Below are 22,823 nucleotides of genomic sequence, written 5' to 3' on the forward strand. Positions count from 1 at the left end.
AGACCACGGTCACTCAGCCCCTAGGTCATCCTCTGATGGGTGAAGGCCAGATGCCCAAAAGTATTTTAAATACTATCAGTGTCACCCTGACTCACACATTCACACACAGCCTGGGACACAGCGTACCCTGCTCTTCCCTAGGGAAAGCTCCCATCATCAGCAAATTACACAAATGCCACTAGTTCCCAAAGGACACGGGTTCTTTTTTGCCTTGGAAATACCAGTCCTTGTTCACACTAACACAATGCTAATGTCTCCATTTCTGCAAGTGGTCTGGAGCCCTGGACTGCAAGGGGAGGGTGTCGTAAAGCCAGGCTCCCCCCTTCTCCTTGTTCCTTCTCCACCCAGCTGGCTCTGACGGGACCAGGGGTAGCCCTAATCCAGCCATGGCCAGAAATGGAAGCATCCCATCAACAGTAGCTGATCCAGACAGAAGATACCAGAAGGGTCACACACAGTCTTCGTAGGAGATTTCATCTATGAATTCTAGGGGGAGAAGCTGCGGGTGGGAGGTATCTTCCTTTGAATGACAGCTATGAAGACGCAGGTATGGGGCCTTCATGCTGCCATCCTTCCCACCACACTGAGAGAATCTGAGCAGCTCACACAACCCTCTGAACCTCTATTTTCTTGGCTCAAAAATGGGAACCACTTCAAGGGAATCCATGAAAATACAAATCTGCAATGTCTTCGAACTGGAAGGATCTAGGATATGCACTTAGCAAAAAAAAAAAAGCTGAAAATTACATCTGAAATGTGCCTCCTTTTTGGACACAGACCTCAAAACTTCAAAGAAACCTCAAAAACCTATAATCTTCAAGCTCAGAAAAAGACTACAAAAATCTCTCTACAACTTCTTTATAGACTATTCTGCCCTCTAATCCAACTGAGGATGAAAAAGACAGGTAACGGGTAAATATGAGTGGAGACAGAAAGGAGCCTTTGGAAGGTCGGGAGAGAGGCCAGAGCCCAGACAAGGATGGGGCTGGAGAGGAGCCGCCGCACAAGGTGTAAGGGAGGAGATGAGCAAACCAAGTGCTCCAGGAGCAAACCCCCCCCCCCACCTCCCCTCACCCCCATGCCCATGGACGAGCAGCTCTCCAGCTCGGCTGGGCTGCATGAGAGAAAATTCTGCTTCATCACTCGGGAAATTTTTCTGCCAACACAGGCCATCACAAATAGAACAGAGAACAGATTGGAATGACAATTAATGGGAAGACAAGACCAAAAAAGTTACAAACAGACGAAGGCAGCCTAGTAGGAGGACCAGAGTGGAGTGGATTTCTCGGGGTATTTAAGAATGGGATGAGTCTGCTAGATCACAATGAATCAAACTGAGCTTGAGAGAACTGCATAGTTACTGTTTATAGTGCTTAATTTTTCTGTTAAGAGCATCTCTGTGGGCAATTCAGAAATACAATTTTGTGTACTAAAATAACAGGTTCCTGAATTCAGCTGCATCCCAACCACAGTGACAACTTGAGAGGTTGACAGCTCAAAGGGGGACCCATGCGGCAGAAAGAAATGGCAGTCACAACAAACAGCTGTAGTGGGGGGAGGGGTGGTGACAGTGTTTACGTGTGCTGGGCATGGCCCTGGGCCCCAACACACGCCATCGAACAGTCCCCCACTCCCTGCAAGGAGCACTGTTTTTCTCGACTCTGTAGATGAAGCTGAAGAGTCTGAGAACATAACTCAGTAACACCACACAGCTCATCAGAAGTGGATGCAGGACGCAGGACTGTCGGATTTGGGTCTACCCAGCAAAACTGCAACCACACATTTCTGTCCCCACATGAGCTTCTATGAAACCTCACCAGCCAGGCTGTTGTGTGGCCCACCATGTACCATCCCATAAGCCACGTGACCCTAAACCCATTGTAAGGAGCCTCACAATGGCTTAGCATCCATCTCCACTGGTGGATCTCAAGGCATGTGCACATTTTTGCACACTTTCAAAAGAATCTAATGCTTAAGGCTGAGCATCAATTTCTCTCATGACAAGTTACATGGATTGGAATAAGATGTAACTAGAACAAAATACATTTTCAAAGGCAGAAAGAGACAATGATCTCCCAGTAGGGGTTTGTCAATATGCTTTTCCAGGCAGAATATATTTTGAGGATGCATTTTTTATTCTTAAAATCCATGGGTGCCAAAAGAAAAAAAAAGTCCATCTGGTATCTGGCTATCATAAAATATCCTCCAGAAAACCAAAAGAGTAGAAGCATTTGGCTCAGAAATTAGCCAATACTCATCCTCAATTTCCATAGGAAAAGCAGGGAGTTCATTCACTCAGAAACTCTAGGATAGGCTTAGGAAAGAAAATTCATGTAGTAACAGGGGCCTTCATCTACCATCCAGACAAAGCAGTCCTCACTCCCACGGCAGCCCTGCTTTGACGCTGGGCTCCCTCTGTTGGAGGCTCCACTCAGCCCTGTGCCTTCGAGGGCCTCAGGAACCTGCATGTACGTGGCTGCTTCATAACTACCCACTGAGCGTGTGGGTGGTTCCCAGCTTGCTTTCCTAGGCCCACAGACAGGAGCTCCTCAGTAGAACCTATGCTCTGTGCTTTCCATCTACCGGAGTGACACTCACCTATCCCCACACCGCCACCGCAACACCTGCTCTGACCTCTGGCAGCTCCCATCTACTCCCTGTACTTTTTCTCCATCCGTCAGCCCCCTTGCCCTCTCCCTCTCTTCCTTCTCCAGCCTTAGATTCCACAGTCAAACCAAAGGGCATGACACGTCCTCTCTAAAGGATCAGATAGTATTCTCGGCTTTGTGAGCTACAGATCTCTGCCATGGGCACCAGCAGCTGCCGACATCCGTGAACACACGGGGTGGCTGCGTTCCAGTAGCCCCGAGACAGGCAGCAGGCCTGCTGGCCAGGGCACAGCTGGTGACCCCTCCCTGGAAAGCACCCATCATTCCCCTGCCTGTTCTCCCCTTAAGCTCACCTGACAAGACCCCACTCCAGGCTAACTCCATCTATGTTCTCCACAGTGGCACCTGAAGCCCAAGATCGATGGGGGAAAACCACGCACGGTGCCAAGCAGGCTGTCTTCAGACACACAACCACACACCTGGGCCCATTCTCGCCACCGCTGAGCATCCTACCATATCCGGAGTAAGTCCTCCCTCTCCTCCCAAGTCACTACCACCCTCTCCCCCGCCCCCTCCCTGCTGAGAAGCCGATCCCAGGAGAAGCAGAGAGGCAACCAGAGGAGAGGGGAGGACCAGCCCCTCTCCCATCACTGCTCCTCCACCCACCTGCATCTAGGACCACACTAGTGTTCCTGTTAAGGGACAGCCTGGCTCCTCCCACATCCCAGATGCTCCCTGTGAACACCCACCCTGGGCAGTCTGCAGCTCTGCCCCTTTCCTTTTTAACATTCTTACTGAGATGTAATCAGCATAGAATAACCTGCAGAAGTTTAAAGTATACAACTCGGGGAGTTGACATTCCTCAAACAATCAATGTGATCAAGATAGTGAACATATCCATCGACTGCAAGCTTCCCTGTGCACCCTTGTGCCTCTACCCACCGCCATCCTCCCCAAGCCTCCTCCTAGCCCCACATAAGCACTACTGTTACCACAGGGGCGTTCGCATTTTCCAGAAGTTAATTCAGATGGAATTGGACACATTATACGCTCTTTTCTGTCAGGCTTCTCTCGCTCAGCATACTCATCTAGAGCTAATTCTAACATACTATGTGTATCCACGGTAGAAGCTTTTAATTGAACAGAATTCCAGTGAATGGCTCTGACAACTTGTTTATTCATTCACCTACTTATGAACACTTAGACTGCTTCGACCTTTTGATTGTGACAAATAAAGCTGCTCTGAACACTTGTGTACAAGTCACTGGATGGACATATGCTTTCATTTCTCTGGGTTAAATATCCAGGAGAAAAATGGCTGGGTCCTTTGGTAAGTGTATGTTTGATTTTCCACGAAAGTTGTTAATGAGCTATTAATGTTTGTCAATAATCAGAAGGACTCAAAAGAACAAGGAAGAAGAGACTATCAAAAATGAGCAGGCAATTTGAGAAAGAACAGGGCATGACCTCTAAAACTGAGAGACAGGACCACGTAACGCTCATCAAAGAGCACATCCGAGAGTCAGGAACCACAGACAACCAAGGGATCCAAGGTGTGGCTCCACCCGGCCGCACACGAGGCACACTCCACACAGAACGGCATCTGTCTGTCCCTCAGAGGCAAGTGTGAAATCCACGCCACAGCAAGGCCTCCTCACAACACCCAAGGGGGACAAGAGGCCGCAAGAGCCAATTTCCAGTAAGATCCCACCTTGGAGCCTGATGACAATGCTTCCCTTTGCTGGAAAGGGACACCATTCGAGTCCCTGGCCACACAGGAGACCAACTAGAGTGGACTTTAAATCCATGTAACAGTTCTGTTGGCATCAGGATATTACTGAGTCGTGTCCTCTAAAGATGGTTAGTGGGTGAGACTGAAGCAGGGGACACTCAGCCCAAGATAAGGACGCTCGTGGCTGCTGGAGACAGGGCCCGGACATGTGTGTCCACGAGCGCAGCCTTCTCTTCTCTGGACACCTTCGAGAGAAGTCAACACTTCCCAGCAGTCGGCCACCTCTGCATGCCGCTGACGAAGACGGGCAGCTCCCCTGGTCAGCACACACAGACCCTGGCATGGACAACAGTGCCCTGCACGGACCTCTCCCCTAGACCGGAAGCACCTCGGGCAGCAACTGCACATCTTTCGTCTGCACTTAAACCGCCTATCACGGCACCCAGCATGAGGCATATGGAGGAAGATCTGCTGGGTGAGCACATACGCCTCATCATTTCCTCCGTTACTAAGTGATGGGAAAGGCCTCACACCCTCAGGCCACTGCCTGGCACGCAGGGGGTCCAGGGCCAACCTCCAGGGCCATCAGTCAGATGGACGGGGATGCACAGGCCCCCTAAAGCTGCGTGACATGGCAGCCCAAGCTACAAGCCTGCATCTAACAACATGAGAGGAACCAATGAATGATTTTGTGAATGAAGGACTTCATGAAGGAATAATCATCCAAGGACAATTTTCAAAAAAAAACACCAATAAATCACTTTTCTGTAGAAGAAGAATGCCAGAATGGGTTGAAGAGTGGGGGGTTCCTGGTCACCACGCTGGGCCAGGTGGGAAATAGGAAACTTCTTGGCCAGGACCTTGGGGACAAGTGGATGGAGTGTGGTACCCTGGCCCCCACCCGAGATGGCAGGAGTTGCTGTCACCCTCTCTCTCCTTCTCCAAGCAGCTGCGGCACCATCCATGGCCCCCGTTTCCCCAGGCCCAGGCCTTCTCCCTGTGCGCACAGGGGAAGGTAGTCCCCAAAGGACCAAGCGATAGGAGGACCTGGATTCGAACTGCAGGGTATTCCCTGTGTCTGTCCAGAAGCAGATTGGGGAAGGGGTCTGGACACGGAATCAAAGCTGTGGGGCTGCCAACCCTTGCCTCCAGCCCTGGGCAAGACTGCCAGCATCACTCATCAACGGGTGATGAAGGGCTCTTCTCAGGTCTCACAGCTTGTACACCTTGTTTACACGTGTTATTCCATTTCTACTTTAAAACAAACCCAAACAAACATCCTTTCTCCCAAGACAGCCACAGAAATAGCTCAATTAGCATGTGTTATCTTAGGATAAAAATCAGGGAAAGAAAAGCAGAGTACTGCCAGTTTGAGACTGGATGTAGAAGGCCTTTTCTCGAGATGATAAAGGGAGAGCGGTGTTGTCCCAAGGCAAATCATGCCATGTGCTTGTTCTCCTGAGAAACAAGAAATTCAAAGTACAACCTGAATGTTTTGTGTGCTCTTCACAGCGGTCCTCAAGCACTGAGCATCCCTACAAGACAGGGAATGTCCTTACCTCTTCATTCGTCAGCCAGCCAAATCACAGAAACTACATGTCTGACAGTTTCCACTTGGAACATTAATTTACGAAGCTATCAAAAAGTACACCCCAGCATCCCACAAAACCTTTCTTCCCCAACAAATTAGTGTTAATACCTGTGGGTAAAGTCTCTCAAGAACTAACTGTGCATGTGTCCCTCACTCATACACTCACACTGTTCAAAAATGTAAGTTCCCGGGACCTGCTTTTGCTCTTTCTGCCACAGGGTTTTCACCCATGTGTGAAAAACTGTTTTCCCCATCCCACCCTCTTTTACCTCCTTCAGTCCTGCCCTTTCTCCAAACCTTACCTCCATCATCACTTCCAAAGCAAAGCTTTCCCTGACCCCTTAAACTGTGTCCTTCCCAATGATATGGTCACCTTTCCTACCTAGCATTTAGCAAAGTTGCCATTTTTCATTCATTTGTAAAATTGCTGGTTTCTCTCACTAGACTTGTGCTAACAGTAACCACTAGATAGTGGGCCTTTAATTAAAATCAAATAATAACTTCAGATCTTCAGATGTACCATCCACACCACAAGATTAAAGCCACATGCGGCTCGTGGCTGCCCTGTCGGACAGCTCAGAACGGGACGCTGTCCCGTCACGCAGCGTGCTGTTGGACAGTGCCGCACCAGACTCTGAGCTCCTGGAGGGTAGGGACTGGGTGTCAGCTCACTCCTCAGGACAAGCCCCAGAACAGTACAGTACATGGGATAAAATGGATACTCCACAAATACTTGTAAGGGGAAAACATGCACTATAATTGCTTACTTTACTAAACTATGCAGTGCTTTATAAAAACCAAGAAAAAGATCATGTAAGTCCTGTTACCTGATTAGAACGGAATATTAGTAGTTACTTCATACTTAGAACTAGGACATACTTCAAATATTCTATAATGTCCACTCCCTTATACAATATTTATGAGCATCTAATGTGTATCACAATACTACACACAAAAATTAGCTCATGGGCACCTGGGTGGCTTAGTCAGTTAAGCGTCCAACTCTTGATTTCGGCTCAGGTCATGATCTCAGGTTCATGAGATTGAGCCCTGTGTCAGGCTCTGTGCTCAGTTTGGAGTCGGCTTGAGATTCTCTCTTTCCCTCTCCTCCTGCCCCTCCCCCTGCTCGTGCGCATTCTCTAAAATGAATAAAATTTTTAAAAAATTAGCTCAAAAACTAGGTTAAAACAGGTAACTAAAATGGTTTTACTGGTGAATTCCACCAAACATTTAAAGAACGCCAGTTCTTCTCAAACTCTCCCAAAAAACTGAAGCGAACACTTCCAAGCTCATTTTCCAAGGCCAGCCCTATTACCCAGATACCAAAGTCAGACAAAGACACTACCAGAAAACTTCAGATCAATATCCCTGCTGCACATAGATGCAAAAATCATCAAGAAAACATCAGCAAACCAAATTCAACAGCACATTAAAAGGATTATACACCATGATCAAGTGGGATCTCTCCCTGGGATGCAAAGACAGTTCAACATACACAAGTCAATAAATGTGACATGCCATACTAACAGAATGAAGGATAACATTCGTATCATCTCAGTAGATGCAGAAAAAGCATTTGCCAAATTCAAAATCTTTTCATGATAAAAACCCTCAAACTGGATGTTGAAGGAATGTATCTCAACAGAATAAAGGCCATATATGACAAACCCACAGTTATCATACTCAACGGTGAAAAGCTGAAAGCTTTTCCTCTGAGATCAGGCACAAGACAAAAGTGCCCATTCTCACAATCTTACTCAACATAGTATCGGAAGTCCTAGCCAGAACCATCAGGCAAGACGAATAAAAAGCATCTGAATCAGAAAGGAAGAAGTAAATTGGCTTTATTTGCAAATGATCTGATCTTATAGAAGATCCTTAAAACTCAACCCCCCCCCAAAAAAAGTTAAGTCTAATTAACAAATCCAGTAAAGTTGCAAGATAGAATATTCGTATACTGAAGTCGGCTGCTTTTCTATGCACTAACAATAAGATATCTGAAAAATAAAGAAAATCCCATTCGCAATAGCATCAAAAATAATAAAATGCCTAGGGATAAATTTAACCAAGAAAGTGAAAGATCTAAACACTGAAAACTGTTAAGACCTCGATGAAAGAAATTGATGATACAAATAAATGGAGGTATACCCTGTTCATGGATTGGGAGAACACTGTGAAAAATGTCCATACTAGCCTAAGCCATCTACAGATTCAATGCAATCCCTATTAAAACGCCAATGCATTTTTCACAGGAAAAGAACAAGCAATCCTAAAATGTTTATGTAGCCACAAATGACCAAGTAGACAAAGCAATCCGGCGGTGGGGACGGAGAGAACAAAATTAGAGGTATCACGCTCCCTGATTTCCAACGATACTACAGACCTGTAATCAAAACAATATGGCACTGGCATAAAAACAGACACACATACTAATGAAACAGAACAGAGAGCCCAGAAATAAACTCCCACATATACTGTCAGCTCATATTTCACAGGAGAATCAAGAATACTCAATACAGTCTCATCAATAAGTGGTGTTGGGGAAAGTGGATTATCACGTGCAGAAAAATGCAACTAGAGCCTTATCTGACACCATTCACACAAATTAACTCAAAAATAGATGAAGGCTTAAACACAGGAACTTCAACAATGAAACTCCTAGAAGAAAACACAGGGGGAAACCACCTTAGCATTGGTCTTGGCAGCAATTTGTTCATAGGACACCAAAAGCACAAGCAACCAAAGCAAAAATCAACAAGCGGGACTACAAACTGAGCTTCTGCACAGCCAAAGAAACAATCAACAAAATGAAAAGGCAACTACAGAATGGGAGAAAATTTCTGCCAATCCTCTATTTGGTTAGGGGTTAGTATTAAAATATCTGAAGAATGCATGTGACTCAGTAACAAACCACAATCTGAAAATGAGAAGAACTGAGTCTTTGAAGAAGACCTATAAAAGGCAGCAGCTACGTGAAAAGGTGCTCCACATCCCTCATCATTAGGGAAATGCAAATCAAACCACAAGGAGCTATCGCTCGCATGTCTTACGGCAGTCATCAAAGAAGAAGTACAGGTTGCCGAGGGTGTGAAGAAAAGGAAACCCCTGTGCACTGTTGGTGGGAATGTAAATTGGTGCAGCCACTGTGGAAAATAGTATGGAGACACCTCAAAAATTTAGAACTACCTTATGATCCTGCAACCCCTCTTCTGAATACATATCCTAAGGAAATGAAAATAGGATCTCAAGGAGGTATCTGACTCCCATGCTTATCGTAACATTATAGCCAAAATACTAAAACCACTTAAATATCCATCTACAGAGGAATGGGATGAAGAAGTTGTGGTATATATACAATCCAACATTATTCCATAAGAAAGGAAATCTTGCCATTTGCAACAATATGGATGGACCTTGAGAGCATTACGCTAAGTGAAATAAGTCCAAGAAAGAAATACTGTATATCACTTATATGTGGAATCTAAAAGAGCCAAATTCATGAAAACAGAGACTGATGGTTATCAGGAGCTGAGAGGTAGGGAAATGGGGAAATGTCGGTTGAAGGGTACAAGCTTTCAATTAGAAGATAAAAACATTCTGGGGATCTAGTGCACAGCACTGTGATTATATATAACATAACATATTAAACTGTTGCATATTACATACTTAAAGTTGCTACAAAAGTAGATCTTAAGTGTTCTCACCACATAGGAATGCAAGCTGGTGTAGCCGCTCTGGAAAACAGTATGGAGGTTCCTCAAAAAGTTAAATATAGAGCTACCCTACAACCCAGCAATTGTACTTCTAAAGATTTACCCAAAGAATACAAAAATACTGATTCAAAGGATACATGCACCCCAATGTTCAGAGCAGCATTATCAACAATAGCCAAATTATGGAAAGAGTCCAAGTGTCCATCAACTGATGACTGCATCACGATGTGGTATAGTACAATGGCATATGGCTCAGCCATCAGAAAGAATGAAATCTTGTCATTTGCAATGACATGGATGGAACTAGAGGGTATTATGCTAAGCGAAGTCAGTCAGTCAGAGGAAGACAAATACCGTATGATTTCACTCATATGTGGACTTTAAGAAACAAATGAGCAGATGGGTGGGGAACAGAGCGGTAAACCAAGAAACAGACTCTTAACAATACAGAACAGACTGATGGTTACCAGAGAGGAGGTGGGGGGTGGGGGGGATGGGAGAAACAGGTGATGGGGATGAAGAAGGGCACTTGTGATGAGCACTGTGTTATATGGAAGTGTTGAATCACTGTATTGTACACCTGAAACTAATTACACTATGTTAACTGGAATTTAAATAAAAACTTAAAAAATGTTCTCACCACAAACAAGGAATTAATTATGTGTGTGATGGAGAAGTCAGCTAAAGCTAAGGTTGTCGTCATTTCGGAGTGAATCAAATCAGGACCCCGCAGCTTACAGTACCATGTGTCAACGGTATCTCAATAAAGCTGCAAAAAACTAAAACCGGTAACTGCACACGTTTCATATGCTTATTTATCATTCGGACATACAATCGTGTGACATGTCTGTTAAAATATATTCTTCCATTTTTATGGGCAACATCATTAGTTATCGGGGAAAGGCAAATTAAAACCAGACTGAAATACCACCACACATGGACCAGAAGAGCTAAAATTTAAAGATTTTATTTATTTATTTGACAGAGAGAGAGGCACAGAGAGAGAGGAACACAGCAGGGGGAGTGGGAGAGGGAGAAGCAGGCTTCCCGCCGAACAGGGAGCCCGATGCAGGACTTGATCCCAGGACCCTGGGATCACGACCTGAGCTGAAGGCAGTCGCTTAACAACTGAGTCTCCCAGGTGCCCCCAGAAGAGCTAAAATTTAAAAGACTGATCCAGAGCAGCAGAATTCTCACACAGATGATGTGTGTGTAAATCCAAACAAGCACATTGACAATCTGGATGGCTATAAATCTGTAAACGCTAAACATACATATGATCTACAATCCAGCAAAACCACTCATAGGCTTATGTGGGTTCATGTCCACCAAATACCTGTGCCAGAAAAATTACAGCTATTCATAATGACCAAAAGCTGGGAACAACTCAAATAGGAAAACAAAACTTCTGACCTCCAGAACTTGAATAAATGTGTTGTTTAAAGCAAAAGCAAAAAAAAAAAAAAAAAAAAGACACACAGGAGTGTATACTCTATTTATACTCTATTTCTTCCCTGAGTCAAGAACAGGCAAAACTAATGTCTGATGACAGAAGTCACAGTTACAGTCCTCTCTGTGTGGAGTTCTCACCGGTGACAAGACTCGAGGAAACAGGAGAGGTGCAAGTTACCCCATCCGGTTCTGGGCGCTGGTTGCAAGGATGAAGGAGTATAAAAATATAAATTCATCCGGGGGCGCCTGGGCAGCTCAGTCGGTTAAGGGTCTGACTCCTGATTTTGGATCAGGTCATGGTCTCAGGGTTGTGAGACTGAGCCCCGTGTCGGGCTCTGTGCTCAGCAGGGAGTCTGCTTGAGATTCTCTCTCCCTCACCTCCTCCCCCCACACCGGGGCCTTGATCCAGAGTCAATGCCAAGCCCTGGGAAGTCATCCAACAGGACGACACAGGTTTTGCTTCAGGAAGGACAGAGAGCACAGTGAGCTGCTGGGAGACCAACCAGAACCCTAAAACGGTGGAAAGGGTTAAAGAGAAGGGCCGGCGATACTTAGGAGACAAACCTAACAAGACGTGGTGCGATCAACAGGCAGAGCTCACAGCAAACCGGCCTGCAGTGATCCATAAAAATCATCCCTTTCTCTTTGGAAAAACAAAACCTCCTGAATCCCCTCTGCTGAACACCTACCTAATTTGCTTACCAGCAAATCCCCACCAGCTTGGCTGGGAAGGCAGTAATGAGAGCAGGGAGATCAATGGTCCTGAAGGCTTCAGCTCCAGGGGCCGGCAAAGGATCACCTGTTGCTGATGAATGACAGCCAGCTGGGTTTTCATTCTATCCTGGTGGTTTAGAAAGTTATCTTCCCACCTGAATTTACATCAGAGAACTGAGTCAACCTTCCCACCTGCAGCTAAGAGTGGCCTGGGGATACGGGCACCTCCACAGGTTACTAGACAGAGGTCTGGGGCAAGAACTCGGCTTCAGGGTGTCGTGAAGCTTTTTCTCACCCACAGATATGCTCCTGAGAGCTCCGGGGAAGCCAGGCAAGCTGACCTTTCCCCAGGCCGAGCCACCAAGCTGTGAAGTTATCGCTGGGGAGTCAGAAGGCTGGTGGGCAATAAGGGCTGAACACAACATCGGGCAGGCTGTCTGGCGCGTCGGTAACCTTGCCCTTCAGAAAGGAAGCAGATAACCCACTGAACACAAAACAAAAGCAGTGTGATCTGACGAATGGCCAACACAGTCTGAAAATGACTGCAGGTCTGCATTACAACCCAGGAGGTGGATTTCTGAGTTCAGCTCGGAGATGTCCAGAACTGAAAACAGCACTGCTCCCAGCCTTAGGAGAAAAGCTGGATACAGGCTTCCGCTCACATTCCCGTGGTTTTCGTGTAAAGAATCCGTGGCTGAATTTTTTTTTTTTTTTTTAAGATTTTATTTATTTATTTGACAGAGAAAGACACAGCGAGAGAGGGAACACAAGCAGGGGGAGCAGGAGAGGGAGAAGCAGGCTTCCAGCTGAGCAGGGAGCCCGATGCGGGGCTCGATCCCAGGACCCTGGGATCATGACCTGGGCCGAAGGCAGACGCTTAACGACTGAGCCACCCAGGCGCCCCTCCATGGCTGAATTTAAATAAAAGATTGTTTTAGGTTTGTAAAAAAAAAAAAAAGAACAAGCTGGATAAACTGAAAACCAACTTTTCCCAAACTGATCAGATAACTAAAGTCACAGGGAAAACTAACCTGAAATCTCTGTTGAGAAGCAGGGCCCCAGCATTCGCCCACATGGGCCTCTGCTCGACACCACAGAAGCCAGTAAAAAGGTTCAGCTAGAAATGGCTCATGAATTGCTAAAGGCCTTGCATGGGCTCCAGGAGTGTAAAGCTCCTGGGGGCTGCTGTAGGATCCTGAAACCGTGCCTCCTTGGAGCTGGCTGGGAGGGGAATGCCAGCCACTGCACTAGCCCCAGCCTCTCCCCTCTCCCTGCGAGACCAAAGCCCTAACCTGCAAGGCAAGAATCAGCAAAGACTGTGCCTGAGGGCGCTGATGGAAACCCACCACCGCTGGGGAACAGCCGCCAGCCAAACCTCCACCCAGATTCACCTGCCCGCTGATTAAGAGCTTCACAGGACACGTGGTCACATACATGGACCAAGAGTGCAGAGAGGACATCTGGCCTGGGTGGGATGGTTACTGAAGCTATGTGAACACAGGAGAGTGTCTTGAGAAAGAGGGAACTCAGAAAATACAAGAGGGCCTGGGGAGGAGCCCTGAGGAATTCCGTGTGCAAGGCTGAAGGGGACAAGGGCGACTCGGCAGAGGAAACGGAGAGCTCTAGGCACAGAGCGAGGCACTGGAATTAAAAGACACCGACGACGCCAGCCCCGCCCGTAAGACGCGTACGCGAGGAAGACCAAACTGCAGACACGGTCGCAGCAGCTGGGGACCCGCGCCAGGAGAGAGACGCCACAGAGCTGCGAGCGCCAAACGCCACCTGAGGGGACGGCAGCGCCACAGCTCAGGGGTATGGCAACAGATCTGCGAGGACCAACAGGACATGCCCTCAACATGGTGAGCTCTTGCCATCCTTGATACTCTCTAGCCTCAGAAAAAACCCACGATTCAATAAGATCCTTGGCCACCCTCAAAATCTCATGTCTGTGAAAGCCTCGGGCATCTAGGAATTGTAAAGAGAAAAGAGATACGGCATCAAGATTCCACCACCTTTGATTTCTGGATAATTCAGAATGAGTCACTACTCTATAAGACTGAGATTTCCAAGAATTCATATTTCTTTTCAAAGAGAGCAGCAGACCATGACCAAGACCTGGACTAGCGCCCCACTCTCAGAGCGCAGTACGGGGGGGAGGCAACAGCATAAGAGGGAATGTAGGACATCCCACAGCGGCAGCTCTCGGCCCCGGGCTGCAATGGTAAGCTGAAGGACCCCTTATCATGAAATTGTGAAGAAGAAAAACATGATGAAATGCCAGATGGAAATATAGGGTTGGGGTTTTTTGGGTTTTTTAAGTGGGCTCCCATGGAGCCCAGCACAGGGCCCAACGCAGGGCTTGAACTCACAACCATGAGATCAAGACCTGAGCTGAGAACAAGAGTCTGAAGCTTAACGGACTGAGCCACCCAGGCGCCCTGGAAATATGGTTTAATATAAGTCTCCAACTGTGGACAAAGAACTGAACGTGTCCACCTTCCCATAGGCAGAGCTTGTCTTAATCATAATAAGCATGAGGCATTTCAGGCAAGAAAAAATGGATTTTTCCACAGGGAACAGAATAAATTCTAACAGGAGCTCACCAAACTGCTTGGCCAGCTACTGAACTCTGGGCCGCAAACATACATGAAGTCTTTCAGGGAAGGCTGCCCAGTGGGGAAGGTCTTTGGCGTCTCCTTCCTGCACGAGGCCCTCCTCCCCAGCCAACCAGGCTCTCCCCTGCTTAAGACCTCCATGCCTCACCCTTGAGCTGTTACACCTATCACCTACCACATCCAGATGAATCCACCCACCCACCTTCTCAAAACAATCTCCATCACATCAACCTTCTGAAACGCTCTCTATGGATTTCCAGGACCTTCCAATAAAGCCCATGGTGCTTCTCTGGAGTTTAGACCTCCCACAGCCCACCTGCCCCACCATCCTACCCAGATCCTCTCTCTCCGCCCAGTCCTCTATCCCATCACCTCCATCCCTACCCTCTGGTGTCCAGCTTACCCTTCAGTGAGGCACCATTCGAGGGCCCTGCATCCAGAGGTCTGATCATCCGGCCAAGACAGCTCTCCCTTCCCTGACCTCAGGGTGAGGAACACTCAGTGTGGCTTCACGACATGCCTGTCATCCCTCATTCAGTAAATATTTGCTGGGAATCTTCTCTGAGCCAGGCCCTGTGCTGGGTGCTGGAACAGTATGGAAGAAACTAACAGCACTCGAAGGTGCCCAAGTAACACCCAGGCCAGCAGAGGCCTTCAAAGAGGAAGTGACCAAAGTGGGGCCAGCAGGCGAAGGCTGACAGGCATTGCAAGGGGAGGAAAAGGCAGCGACTCAACACAGTATTTCAGAACAACCAAAGTATGAAACGCAGGGGGGCCCCAGCAAAAATGAGGCCAGGAGGGCAGGGGGTCAGCTGGGACCAGATTATATAGGATGTTACACTCCAAAGTCAGAAGCACATTTGTTTTCAAGAAAAAGCAAAAACAGAACAGAGGATGGATTCCAGAAGGCAAGGCCAGTGGCGGGAGACTTGTAGGTTCTTACAGTGGTTCCCGGGCAGAGGGGGAGGGTCGCAGGGACGTTTAGGAGACAGCAGAGACAGGACTCGGTGGGGAGCGGATGGAGCTTTAGCAGCGACAGAACAGTCCACTTCCGAGCACTCGGTGACAGTTCTCATCCACAGAGGAAGCAAAGGAAGAGGCGCAGGTCTGGGTGAGCTGCAGCATATCGGGGTCTGCATGGGTTGCACATGAGCTGCTTTGGGGACTGCCAGGTGACAATGTCAGGAAGCCAGCTAAAAATAGAGCTGTGGCATTCAGGAGCAGAAATAAAGATTTTAGAGTCTCAGCACAGAGTTGGAATTGTAGGTTTGGGGAGCTGTTAAAATCATTTAGAACAATATGACTTTTTAAAAAAGGGGCTAAGGACCAACTGTTAGGAATGTCATTAGTTGGGATACAGACAAAAAGACAGAACCAGTGCGGGTGAGTGTGGAGGGAGGAAGGGGCACCCAGACCTCACAGGGGCTGATGAGTGGTGCCCTAACCCAGAGACAGGCCTGGCCTCAGCAGCCTGAGGAGGACAGGGACAGGGAAGAGAAGGGAAAAGCAGTAGCTGGGGAGAAAGCCATGGTTGAGGAAAGGGCTTGTTCTCTGTTACCTAGATTTTAAGATCAATATTGAGCACATTTACTAAGGGACTGGTACAAAACTGCTCAGACCTCGGTGTGCAGAGGAATCCCCAGGAAACCCTGTCAGAAACACAGACCCCAGCCCAGGGCCCTCGGAGGTGGATTCAGAAGGGCTGGCAGGCCAAGGAAGCTCCATGTTATCAAGCAGCCTCTGGTGCATGCTGTCCGCGGACCATGACTTAAAAAACCAGTGGTCAAGTTGAAAGGTCCAAAGAGAGAGGATCCTGAACGCAAGTCAAAGAATTCACCTCTGATTAGAGAGACCTCCTCCTCCAGGATCAAACAGATGGAAATACAAACATACTCCAGATACGAGAAGGAAGCTGAGAACATCTCTGCCCAGTGGCCTCTGTGAAGAGGACTGGAGGATGGCCTGCCGGGAGCAGGCTACAAGACCCACGTTTGTCCGCAGCCTCTGAATGAATGGGGGGGAGGGGCCTCTATGAGGCAGAGAAGCACCCTCTCCCCACAGTATCAAAGTTCATGAAACAGTGAATTCTGCTCAGCAATGTCAGCTGGTTCCTTCTCAAGATGCAAAAGCAGTGGATAATCTAAAGGACAGGATCTAGCATCACCCCCTCCCTCCCTCCACCCTGCCATGGGTAAGACGCTTCCCATGTACTAGTACCACATGCCCATTATGAAAATTGCCAAGTCTCCATGTGTCCACAGAACTACAACATTCCATTCTCTACAGCCACCCCAAACATGAGCCTGGAAATATCGTCCTGTTTGTTCCCTAAGGGAGGGAAGGGGCACAGAACAGCAGGATAAACTCCCTGCAGTGAGCAGGGCCCCTGGCACTATTATGTTGAACAAATCATTTCGCCTTCTGGGACTCAGGCTCCTGTGTGGCAAAACTGGCTGGACGCGAGGCTGTCTCGTCTCGCCTGGTCTGCGCTGCTAAGCATCGCCGTGGCCCACAGTCAAACGGAAATGCCACATTCGGTTATCGTGTCCAACAGAAATGGTCAGCAGAGAAAGCTCACGTTTCTCCTAAAAAATTGAGAGCCAAAAAAGTGTACAGAAAGAGAAAACCAAATTAACTGACTAAAAAGGAAACCCAAAGCAGGTGATGCTTTCATTCACTTTCCAGAAGCAGAAACCCAGAGGATGGTTTCCATCCAAAGCATCAACCCCAGTAAAATCAAAACACTAGCTCTTCAATCTCGCTAAAAGTTCATTATGCTCAAACATTCCCCCAGAAAAAGGCACGCGCAGCGTCCTGACGTGATCTTCAAGACAATGCCTGGATGAAAAACTTCATGGATAAATGTAATTTTTCAATCTGGTCCAATGAAAAAGCTGTCATGCAAAAGCAGTGTTATGAAAACATTTCTAATGTTTTTGTTCTTTTAGAAACATTTTATGGTAAAACAGAACACTGACCAAGCTGCATAAAGTATGTTGTTGAATGAAGATCTACTGGAATCACCGCACGGCTCAAGCAATGGGGTTCTGCCAGCCCCCCGGGAGCCTTCAACTGGCCTCATCCCCATCACAACGTCCTCCCTCCCCTGAAGCTCACCCTGCCCTGGCCTCACGGCAGTCATTTCCATACTTTTTTTTTTTTTTTTTAAGATTTTATTTATTTGACAGAGAGAGGGAGAGAGAGCACAAGTAGGCAGAGCGGCAGGGCGAGGAGCCCGATGCAGGACTCGATCTCAGGACCCTGAGAACATGACCTGAGCTGAAGGCAGAAGCTTAACTGACTGAAACACCCAGGCGCCCTCCGTGCTTTTCTTCATTGTCTCGCAACCCAAGCACAGAGCCAAGAGTGCTTGTCCTTAACTGTGCGGTGTGTTTTCAAATACGGTGTTTAAATGTACTGTTTTAAGTTAGCAAAGTTCAACTCCAGGAAGCCCTTTTACCCCTTTGAGGGGGGGTGAAATATACATCATGTCAAATTTACCATTTGAATCATTTTTAAGTGTGTCCTTGAGTGGTGCTGACACCTTCACCCTCCTGTGCAGCTGTCCCCGACTCCACCCCGGTTTCCCCTTACACCTTCCCCTTGAAGAAAGCAGGCCGCTGGGCTGTCGAGGTGGCCCTAGTCTGGACTGGTGCTGGTTAACAAGTTTTACTGTAGTCTGAGTCCCTGCAAATCGGTAGCTGGATCCAAAGCACTGATGGGTCTCAGGTGCGATGTTCGGGAGATGTGTGTTCTCCCCCCAAGGAGGAACGTAATGGCTGGTGGTCTCTTCCTCTGCTAGGTGGATGCTCACAGTTTTGGTCCACTCATCTATCAGGGACCGCAAAATGATGGTATTCCAATTCCATCATCCCTCCTCAACCGTTAGCTGGAGCACTTGGGTAAAGAGAAACCCCCTCATCCACTGCTGGGGGGTCCAACAGTACACATGCATGGAAAAGCAGAATAAACACCCATTACTTATCATGTCCAAAATAATGAACTGGTTCCCTGTCATGTGCAAAGGTGGAAGATTCTTGTAGCATGAAGAGCGCAGAACTGAAACGGCTGTCACCCTTGGCGATCCTCAAACTGTCAGCGGCAGCACCTTCGGTCGGTCCGCCTGACGCCACCTCAGTTCACTCTGACAGCGTCCTTGCTAGAGGTCTCACGCCGCGTGTCAAGACCGTCCGACTACACTTCCTGCTCCAGACCAGGAACGGGCCCGCTCCAAGGAGCCCTGGCTTCCCGACCGCCATGTGGGGATTCGGAAAGCTCCCTGCTCTGGGCGATGGTCAGTTTCCAGGCCTTGGCCGCATACAGGGCAGACAGATAGGTGGACTTATTTTTAAATACCTCATAATTTCATTTTTTTTAAGATTTTATTTATTTGAGAGACACAGAGAGAGAGAGTGCATGTGCTTGTGCACAAGCAGGGGTAGAAGGAGAGGGAGAAGCAGACTCCCCGCGGAGCAGGGAGCCCGACGTGGGGCTCGATCCCAGGACCCTGGCTCATGACCTGAGCCAAAGGCAGACGCTCAACGACTGAGCCACCCAGGCGCCCCTTTCATGCTGTTACTTTTATTCAAGGCCTGACTACAAGGTTTTTACTTAATCTCTATTCTCTTACATCTATTATCTCCTTTCTTCCATACGAGAATCCTAGTTCAAGACCAAATGCTAGAATCAGATTGTCACAAAATTAATTACTCACTTTATTCCACATCAATACATAGTTTCCGAATACCAATACCAATATTATCTTTATCAAAAGAATTACTAAAAGCAGTTCAAAACTATTTTTGCAGAGAGTGGCATCGTCATCATAGAGAAGTAAGAGTTCTACCATCTTCCCCCCAAAGCATGCTGATTTAGACAATCACCCACAAATGAGGGAGCCTCTGTGGAGGTCCAGGAGTCCAGTGGAGAAGAGCCCGAATACCACAGAAGCAAAAAACTCCGCAAGCGGACATGCTGAGGAGGGCCGTGTCACCCCTCCCACCCCTCGGCACAGCTCAACGCCGAGAGCCTGGGATTTCTCCCTCAGGGACTCGGAGAGTGTGTGAGCCCGCCCCTCACTTCCTCAGCTGTGCAGGCTGGCTGCCAAGGAAGGTCCTTGCTCCCGTGCCCCATCCAGAACACCGAGGTCCCAAAAATGTCCTTCAAGTCTTTTTATTAAATCCAGGATAAGATGAGGATTGCATATAGCTTTCATTGTTCGATTTCTCTTCAATCTCCTTTCATCTACAACCATCCTCCCACCTGTTTTACAAAAGGGGAATCATTTTGTAAAAGCATCTACTTTCCAGAGCTGTTGGGAAGGTTAAACAGAAAGAGTCCAAATCAAGTGGCCAGTCCAGGCTTACATGCAGCACCTGACATCGCTCGACAAATATTACCTCTCTGCCACGTGCCTACAGCCCACACGGAACCCAGGGTCCTGGCTTGCATGATAGCTATATTAGTTGTTCTAAATTCTTAAAATGGCATCTAATTTCGGTAATCTGAGTCCATGCTGGAAAAGCAAACTGGGTCCACAAGTGCTCCCTGGATGAAGGTTTCTGAACATGTCAGACTGAGAGCTGCACGCGGGTCCCCAGAGGCCACTGCCGCTGAGGTCACGGCTGTCTCCAGGCAGGGCTACCCATGGCCTCCCTGGTGTCAGGCCAATGTAGTCAGCGCACGGTGCAGTATCAGCTCCGGCGTGCAACACGGCGACTCAACACTTCCATCTACCAGCCGCTGCTGGTCCGGGTCAGTGCGCTCTTGATGCCCTTTGCCTACTTCACCCGGCCCCCCAGCCACCTCCGCTCAGGCAACCAACAGTGTGTTCTCTGTATTTGAGAGTCTGGGAGAGTTTTTGTTTTCTTTTTTGTTTGTTTTGTTTCTTAAATTCTTGACTCCTTAGCCTAAACTACACATACAATGCATCATCCGCTCACCAGATGCTGGAAAGTCCTTTGTGGGCCTTGGTGCCCACCTTTTCTCCTCTGTAAGACTTGCCCTGGTTGTGGACATTAAGATTCTGTGCCTCAAATCCTACAATATGCTGTGGAAACAACCATCATCAGTAAAGAGGGCACCTGGTTAGTAACCACCATGTTCTATTGCACACGTGTGCTGTAGCTAACTGATGGGGAATTAGGCCAGTCTTATATTTACAAACCACTTAGTGATCATGATCCTAGCTCCCTTTGATCTGGTTTTATTTTAAAGGATAGAAGAAGGTATTCCCAGGCTACGAATCTCGGACTACAGTTTTACTTTCAGCTTGGAAAAGCAAAGGCAATGCTCCAGAGCTCTGTAACAAAAGGCAGAAACACAGTAACCTAACAAAGCCTGTCTGCCTGAGCACATGAACTCACAGAGCCACCACAAGGAAGAAAGGTACGGTTTCCCCTGGAGGCCTCCTGTCGTGTCTCTCAGGGAGAGCGCGCCACCCCCTTTGGCAGGTAGCCAACTCAGCATCCTGTCCTTGGTCCTTGACTCCTCACAGCTAGGTAGCTCGGCTGGAAGTCTACTAGCCCAGACATGCCCCTGGGACGAGAGCTAATCAAGCACTCCCTGGACAGCTGTGAGGCACCATTTATTCTGCCAAACTCCCTTCCTGGGAAAAAGAAAAGTCAGAACCTCTGCCCGTAACCCTCTACTTGCAGAAAAATGTAGTCTGGTGCTATCAAGCAGTTTACAAACAGAAAAAAAATCCATCCTATCTGATATTCTTCAAGCCCTGGTATAATGTTAAATCCACTTGACATTTTCACAGTTTCTAATGTGTCCAACAGTAAATTTGCTTTTCTACCTTTGTTAATAATATACCCAAAAAAATGTTAATCAAATACTATTATTATACAAGGAAGCTCGTACGGTTAAACACTAGAGAGTGCACAGGAGAGCAAACTTCATGACGAGTGTTATGGACTGTCTGTGTCCTCCCCGAGTTCCTACGTTGAAGCCCTAACACCCAGGATGACAGTGCTCCAAGGTGGGGCCCTGAGAGGATATGATGTTGAACGTGGAGCCCCCTCACTAAGGGAAGGAGATGGGGAAGAGGCACTCACTCACTCATCCTGACTACAAATGTGCAAAGGCTCTTTCTCCGCTGTGGCCTGGATAGTGTGAATACAGGCTGAATAGGACACATGGGGTCCTTGTTCCCCGAAACTTCTCATCTAGAGGATGGAGGCAGATGGACAGGAAAAACCAACATGACACTTCCAGGAACAACTGCAGTTAAGAACGCAGGTGCTTCGACAAGAATGACGAGGGATGGGGTGCTGGTCCAGCTGACATGCTCGGGGCGGCCTCTCTGCAGGGGAGACTTCCAAACTGCCGTCTGAACAGTGAGGTGTGGGTGTGAAATTGTGGTAGAGAGCGATTCGGGTGAGGCCCTCAGGCAGGACAGCTGGGCACACTCTGGGGACGAGGTGGCCAGTGTGGCCAGAGATGCCTCAGGGGCACAAGAGGGAAGAAGACAGTCCCCGTCACGGGAACACGAAACCGTAACTAAGCTTTGTCTCTCGAGTTCAATGGGATAGCATCATTCCTGAGCACCCACGTACAGCTGAGAGACTGGCTGGGAGACAGAGTCCCATTCCCAGAGAGAGACAGACAGACAGGCATCTCATCCCTGGAGGTAATACCCACTTCAAAACTGACAGGCCTCTGGGCCTCTGTACCAGTGGATTTCTTGCAAGGCCTGGGGGGCCCATGCTTTTTCTTCATCAAGGTAGCTTCCCAGTTCAGGCCCAAGTCACACATCAACTTTGGGAGCCCCTACAGGACCTCACCAGATAAAGTGAGCTGCATCTCATCATGTCCCTGAGTCTCGGGGTGCTCTAATCCCGTACTTATTTTTCTGGCTGACCCCCTGGGCCACAGAAGAGTTACAAGGACAGGCTCTGGAGTCAGGCTGCCTGGATTCATAACCCAGTTCTGCCACTTCCTAGCTGTGTGACCTTTGAAAAATTACTCAACCTCTCTAGGCCTTAATGTCCTCATTTGTAAAGTGGAGACATTAATAGCACCTATTTCATATGGTTGCTGTGAGGACTGAGTGAGTTGATTCATGTAAACCTCTTAAATATTAGCTGCTATCATCATCATTGTCCTTCAGGAGATAGACCCTTCCTCGTTACTCATCCTGTGGTCCAAGAGCCCAGTCTAGTGCTTGGTTCATAATACGAGACAGTTAAATGTCGTGTCATGCTACAGAGGATGAGTGATGGGCGAACACAACATAACTAACATTTGTTGAACCTTTACCAGGCTGCAGGTGGAGTGCAAATCCTCACAACCCTAGAGATGCTCATGATCATTTCATAAACTAGGAGACTAAGAGAAGTCAAAGTCGCTCCCCAAAGTTACACGGTTAGTAAGTTCTAACAACAGAATCTG

General features: G+C 47.8%; 1 protein-coding gene across 5 annotated transcripts in view; it reads right to left on the reverse strand.

Annotated features, from left to right (window-relative positions):
* TRAPPC9 (trafficking protein particle complex 9) overlaps window positions 1–22,823 on the reverse strand; it is a 542,203-nt gene that overhangs the window by 378,527 nt on the left and 140,853 nt on the right. The window lies entirely within an intron of this gene.

The sequence above is a fragment of the Phoca vitulina genome, unplaced genomic scaffold, assembly GCF_004348235.1.
Source record: "Phoca vitulina isolate PV1807 unplaced genomic scaffold, GSC_HSeal_1.0 scaffold18, whole genome shotgun sequence".
NCBI classification, from domain to species: Eukaryota; Metazoa; Chordata; class Mammalia; order Carnivora; family Phocidae; genus Phoca; species Phoca vitulina.